Raw genomic sequence first — 6,624 nt, 5'->3', positions numbered from 1 at the left:
TAGAGATAATACATACTTATACGACATGATAATTCTGGCAAAAAATCAGAGGTACTAAAAATATTCTCAAGGTTTAAAAATGGTGCAGAATACATTTCAATGACATTTGACATGAATGTAAGCCCCTGATTTAATTCCATGATTTTTATCTTGCTGGAAGCATAGTTGGTTTTATTTTTGTTAAAAATACATTGGTGTCATAACACACTGGCTTATTAATAATTAAGGCATTTTTCATACACAGTATCTCAGTGTCGACAAAAAAATTTCATATTTATTTGTGCTATGATGTTTTAAACTTTCAATCTTTTTGACATAAAGAAATAGCAGCACACATTTAAGTGTTTTTTAATAAAACACAATCTTAAAAATGTTAATGATGATTGGTCTTTGTGGTTCCTACTAATAAGTCGTATTTTTCCAAATAGTTTAAATTATCATCTTTATGCAGGGTTGCATTAAGACTCAGTGGGTTCTTAAACAGTGTTACCAAATAACCATATAAATCCCAAATGCAGCAAAGAAGAACTATCTTCATAGTGCACTTTCACCTCCTTGAAGTGGAAGCTGCTCCTTTTGGATGCCTTTTCACTTCAATGTGAAGTAGGTTGTCAGGTTGCTCACTAGTTGTTTTATTATGTGGCTTTTTAAAAGAAAAGATGGTTTTGATTTCTTCCACAATTCACAGTTCTCAGATGAGACCTTTATTTTTTTGTACATCATATAGCCCAGGGGTGTTTAGAATAACCAAATACTCTTGAGTGGATGAAATCTCTCAACGTAACTGTAATAAATAAGCATCGACATCCCCAGCTATGTTACCAGTATATCCTGGAATAAAAGTAAGATTGTTTTCCTGTTCCCGCAATCCACTTAATTGTTGTTTTAAAATCTATTTCCATCATTTATAATTTCTGATTTGGATAATAGTTCTGACCACCACCTTTTTATGACTGCTTGAAGCCAGTTTAAACCAGCTGTTACATATTCTTCAAATTTGCTCTTGAGTAGTGACTTTACTAGAGGAAACAAGTCTACAGAGCAGCCAAGTGAGATAGATTGTTTTTCTTCCTGTAAACTCTTGGTGAGCACAGAAAGGCAATCTACCACAACTCCAAGATCTTCTATCCTCACCAAATAAGCTACAAGTTCATGCTTTTTCCAGATAGTTAAAGTTACATTTAATCACAAATTCCTGCTGAACAAAACTTTGGCCATTTGTTTCATGGTCCTGAGAAACCTCAGAAAAAAAACCTACATTGTGATGATGGCCTTTCTCTCTCTGAAGAACTAGAATCACTGCAGTTACACAAATACGTTCCGTTACCATGGCATAATTTTTCAGGCAGGTGGCCTGCAGAAGCAGTTCATTTTCTTTATTTGCCATGTCACAGCCCCCACTTCTAGGGGATTGTTTTTTTCAGTAACAAGAATTTGGAAAGGGGTGATGAAGTTCCCTTCTGTGGTAGATCATCTTACATTGTTTATCTTGGCTTTCTACAGCTTGTCCAACTGTTCTATTTATGTAAACAGCCAACTGTTTTGGAGATTTCTTAACTTCCTTTGTGTTCTTATTAGAAAAATTAGAGATCCTTTTCCTAGGAAAATCAATGTAATGATCCTCAATATCATTACAAAAGTTACTTTTTTTTTTTTTTTTATGGGATCGGGGTCTTGTTATGTTGCCCAGGCTGGGCTCAAACTGGCAATCCTCCAGCCTCAGCCTTCTAAGTAGCTGGGATTACAGGCGTGCCCCACTGCACCTGAGCAAAAGTTCTGTTTTGTAGCATTGTGGGTTTCAGATGCTGTAATGTCTTAAATACTTGTGCCTCATGGTACCAGCGCACCTCAGCCCAGCCCTGGTGCTGACCAACAGCGCCTGGCAGCCTACAATGTCCTTTGGCTCCTTGGGCCCACTCAACACTATTCCTACCTTGAGTGTTATTTGAAAGAACTTCTCTACAAATTTAATCCTATTTATTGCAATTCGAGATTGAAAAAAAGATCCAGATTTTAAAAATTGTTTAAATCTGTAGTCTCTTATTCGAAATATTGAGAATATCTTCAACAGCATCCAAAATTTTGAAAATGTGATGCACATACCCTATAACTTTTCAATCAAGATTCATAAATACTTATTAAGCATCTGTTATGTATACTTCAATATAATTAAATGAATAAGATATACTTTCTGCCTTGAAATACTTTATAAAACTATAAACTTCATGAGGGAAGGGCCACTGCCGCCAATTCACCACTGTGGCACTCAGCGTCAGCACTGTGCCTGGCACATACCAAGTCTGTGATGTCCTGTGAATTAATGAGTGCATGTTGGAGAGGAATCAGGAATAAAAACGACTAATATGATACATAGGTACAAATGCCAATCTAATTTCTACCAAAATTTATGAGCAAGGGCACAGTTACCAAGCCTATAGCTTGCTATGACTTTTCTTCTGCATTTAATTTTCTTCACTCTAATTGAACACTTCTAGCAAATTACATTTAATCAAGCAGAACCGCCAGGATATCAGGCACCCTGGTGAATTCAAGATACACTGTGTAACAAACTGTGTTCAAAACAGACTCTTGATATCCAAGTTTAGACTACCTATGAAAAATGATAATTTGATTTTTTAAACATTGCCTAAAGACTCTCCTCTTGTAGCTTGGCCAGTGAAGATTTTGTAGTACCAAAATAGTGAAAAGAAATTTTCTTTAGTCATAACTGTGGTTAACAGTGAACAACAAGAACCTTTTTGAGTAGGAAGCCAAAGCAAGAGGCTAAACTGAGGAAGAAGCCATATATAGGTTTAAATATCTGATGTAAATATGAACGTTCTTCATGCTTTACAGACTATATCAAGATGTTCTCGTAACACCTACCTTATGGAAACTGCTGGCTTCTAAATGATCATGTATTTGATTTATAAATTTTTGGAATTTAAGAATTTTATGGCAGATTAATTGCAAATCATTTGTCATAAGTCTCCCAGTCAATCTACCTACCTTTTTGGTAAAGCAGGCCAATATTTACTATCTACAGCTTTTGTTATTAAATATATTCTGCAAAAATTTGTTAGAGATGGTCTTTAGTATTTTTGTGTCTGTAATACACAATTTTTTCTTACCCAGAGTAATCATTAATCGAAGCATTTTATAAAAATCCTAAATCTAAATAATTATATAATTTTTAACAAATTACACATAATTCTGAAATTACACGCAGTTTGTACTATACTCTTCCTCATATTTAAAACAGACCTTTGAAGATATATTTTGTTTTCAAAGTCATCCTATTATGTCAAACCACCTTATAATATAAAAATTTATTTAGCATATAACTATGTGAAATATTTAGATAGTCTGAGAAATGAATTTATTTCTTTAGCGCAGTGGCTTTTTAGTCTATTAAGTGGCTGATCTCTTTCTTCAATCGAAATCTTACAAATGACCCAATTTAAACAAGAACAGCAATGATAGTAAAAATAATGAGCATAATAAATTTTCTGTGGTTGAATCAAGATGGGATTTGGACAGAAAATGCCAATCCATCCAAGGGTATCAAGTTGACATTCTTTCCATAGTTCTGAAACAGACCTAACAATGCTCCTGCAGAAGAGTTTGGTTAAATACAAAGCACCGGCCAAGGAAGAGACGCTTCAATATTTACTGTCTCTGGGCTTGTTAACTATTCTTTGTGTCTTGTTGACCATGAGGTTTCATAGGTTTCATGGGTCACTCAGGTGAAAGTGACCTTTCCACAGATCAGTGTTAGAACACCTAGACAGTATTTTGGTAGTATTCTCCAAAACCACTCGATGATTCAATGACAGCCATTTTATTGTGTTGACCCCTCGCCACACAGAGAATAGACTCATTCAGATGTCAAGTGCATGCTGACAAAGGCCAGCTTAGTTGTGAGTGGTTGTACTTTAAACCCTTTTAAACAGATTTATCCCTCCATCACATACGAATGTTTAATTATTTTTTGAATGTGTATTATAAAAACAGTTATTGTAACAAATTTTATTTTTGCAAAATTTATTTTTGTTTCAAAAATAAATTTGATCTTAGTAGCCAATGTTTTTTATTAAATGTAAAATGCAATAATATTTTGAATCAATAGCATTTATCATTTTCAAAATGACTGTACAATGATATAGGATACACTTAATTGAGTACTAGCCATATCAGACAACAGAAGTTGAGCTTCTTTCAGAGCTTAGTTTTAAGAAGGAAACACTGTTGTTCTCATTTAGTTCATTAGATAATTTCCTAGAAAAAAAGTAGCTGTAATATTTTATTTTTGTGAGTCAAATACTGAGTAGGAAGAAATTCTCAGACTATGGATTATAAAGAAATGTTCATAAATTAAAATTAATTAGGTGAGTTTAAAGGTGAGTTAATTTTCTATGTTTTGATTAGTTTAGGTACATTCCCACCAAAAAAAGAAAAAATTATAAACTAGAGAATTCTCAAGATGTTTTATTGACACGTCTTTTTTCTTATAATAAGAGTAAATAATGTGACTTACTCTAAAATTAGAAAGAGGGTCATTTTTCCAAGCTTATCCAACTATTATGCTGATTAATTTTAATAATGTCTGAATAATACGATTTCTTTTAACTTTTAGAAGTTTTTTCAGGTGATAGTTTATTTTCCGTAGTTAACGGAATTCATTCTTTCTTATTAGATTCTCTTAGCCATCATTCAAGTAAATTGGTCCCTTTTACTTATTACTTACTATAGATTTGCTAATGTTTCTGTGCTTCATCTGTGATTGCTTCATCTGAAAATCACATACAATAGTAAAATTATTTTATTTATGACATTTGCTCATGAGATTTGTGATAAAAGAACCTGAAATGCCCCATCTCTGTCTTCTAAAGAAATTTTTGCTATCTGGAGAATATTTAATCTCATTTTCAATTTCAATTCAGTGTCATATAAAGCACAAAGTATCACCACTCTTCTTGTCTTCCTACTTCTCCACATTCAAGCATTCTTTTAATGTCTTCATCTATTGCCAAGCACTAGAAAGTAAGAGACATAGGATATCTCCATATATTAGATGACAGTCTCTTATTGAATTGTTAGTATTTTACCTTGCTTTCATTGAAGCTTTATGGCAATATGTGCAAACAAGAGATAGTAATTCTTTCAGGGTCCTGACAGTGTTCACTGAATGATAAAGCACATTCATTGCCCAAGAGGTGTACACTGAGGCCATGGAGTCTACTGCTTATCCAGCTGGCCTGGGTTACAATTTCATTTCTGCCTCCCATTTAGCTGTGTTACTTTAGGTAAACTACTTAAAATCTCTGTGCCTAAATCTCCTCATTCCCCCAAAACAGATGACGATGATGACACTTCTCTCCAAGAGGTTGTGGTGAAGATTAAATAAGTTAATATAAGAAATATATTTAGAACTATAAGTGGTAATTAATAACTGTTGTATGCATGGTTGCTATTATTTTAAAATATTATTTAAAATTAATTAGTCTTAGAATTTGTTGGCTATATCTGAAACTCATTCAAACATAAATATTATTTTAGGCCTTTTTTGAATGTTTTCTCAAATGAAAGCTCCTTTAAAAGCCCTTTTTTTTATAGAGACAAGGTCTCGCCCTGTTGCTCAGGCTGGAGTACAGTGGCGAAATTATAGCTCACTGTAACCTTGAATTCCTGAGCTCAAACAATGTTCCTGCCTCAGCTTCCCAATTAGCTGGGACTACAGGTGTGTGCCACCCTGTCAAACTAACTTTATTTTTTTTTGGAGAAACAGTGTCTCACTATGTTGCTCAGGCTGGTCTTGAACTCCTGGCCTCAAGTGGCCCTCCTGCTTTGGCCTCCCAATGTGCAAAGATTATAGGCATGAGCCATGGCATTTGACATTTTAAGACCTATCTAGTCAGTCACTGAATAATAGTTAGGGGATTAGATCTAGGTATTTTCAAAGGAGGATGAAAAGAAGAAAATAGATTGGGAGGGAGTGCTGGAGTTAGATTTAAGACAATTTAGCTACTTTATTATAATGAATCTGGAGTCCTGATACTTCTATAAAGGACCAAATGTAAATATTTTAGGCTTTGCAGACCATAAGATCTCTGTCCCAAGGACATAATTTTGCCCTGTAGGGAAGAAGCAGACATTGACAATGTATAAATGAATGAGCATAGTTATAAAACTTTATTTATAAGAATAGAAGAAGTCTGCATTTGTCCCCGAGAGCTATAGTAACTAACCCCATGCAATAGATCATTGAGTAACACAAACAGGAGTTGAGGCTTTTCTCTCTGATCACTGTCCTTTATCATGGTGTTTTGAATTAACTTAAGGCTTCTTAGGCATTTGAATATGGAAAATCCAAGCAAGTAATCACAAGTGACAAAGAACCCTGAGAAGGAAATCATATATAAATACTTTCAATAAGAATGTATCAGTTTCTTGAAAAGAAACCAGGCATATGTAGATTGCCCTCTATAACTCACTAGAGTTTAATGATGATAGCTATGGTGATTTAAGATTAAATTTTCTTATAAGACTATGAAAGAATTTGACACAACTTCACAACATGTCAGATAAATTGATTTTTATAATTATAAACAATTTAGCAAACTT

The 6,624-nt window shown here is 33.8% G+C and overlaps 1 pseudogene; it reads right to left on the bottom strand.

Annotated features, from left to right (window-relative positions):
• Positions 1-775: 775 nt before the first annotated feature.
• LOC105819094 lies at positions 776-1,645 on the bottom strand (annotated as a pseudogene).
• Positions 1,646-6,624: the final 4,979 nt, after the last annotated feature.

Source organism: Propithecus coquereli, unplaced genomic scaffold (assembly GCF_000956105.1).
Source record: "Propithecus coquereli isolate 6110/MARCELLA unplaced genomic scaffold, Pcoq_1.0 Scaffold47, whole genome shotgun sequence".
NCBI lineage: Eukaryota > Metazoa > Chordata > Mammalia > Primates > Indriidae > Propithecus > Propithecus coquereli.
Note: the sequence above shows the minus strand (reverse complement) of the source record. Positions and strands in the feature narration are given on the sequence as shown.